Source organism: Acanthisitta chloris, unplaced genomic scaffold, assembly GCF_000695815.1.
Source record: "Acanthisitta chloris isolate BGI_N310 unplaced genomic scaffold, ASM69581v1 scaffold4160, whole genome shotgun sequence".
Taxonomy (NCBI): domain Eukaryota; kingdom Metazoa; phylum Chordata; class Aves; order Passeriformes; family Acanthisittidae; genus Acanthisitta; species Acanthisitta chloris.
In genome coordinates this window covers 1,053-1,389 of record NW_008649771.1, presented here as the reverse complement: position 1 = coordinate 1,389, position 337 = coordinate 1,053, and the positions used below count along the sequence as shown (strand labels likewise).

At 48.4% G+C, this 337-nt stretch overlaps 1 protein-coding gene across 1 annotated transcript in view; it reads right to left on the bottom strand.

Moving 5' to 3' along the window:
• The window catches only part of LOC103798825 (glutathione S-transferase Mu 1-like), a gene marked incomplete at both ends in the record, with an annotated part of 1,589 nt that overhangs the window by 547 nt on the left and 705 nt on the right, over positions 1 to 337 (bottom strand). The window lies entirely within an intron of this gene.

Here is a 337-nt window from a genome sequence, read left to right as displayed (position 1 = left end):
CCAAACCCAACCCAAATATGCTACTACTAGTTGGAGTTCTACTCAACCTCAACCTCATGCTCAACTCTACTCCAACTCCAATCCCAATTCAACTCCAAACCTATTCAAACCCCAAACCAACACCAAGCACAAATAACTCCAACTCCCACCCCAATACCCCAAACCAACACCAAGCACAAATAAATCCAACTCCCACCCCAATCCAACCCCAAACCTACTCCACCACCAACCCAACACCAACCCTACTCCAGCTCCAACCCAACTCCGAACTCCACTCCAACTCCAAGCACAAACAACTCCAGCCCCAACTCCAACTCCAAACCTATTCCAACACCAA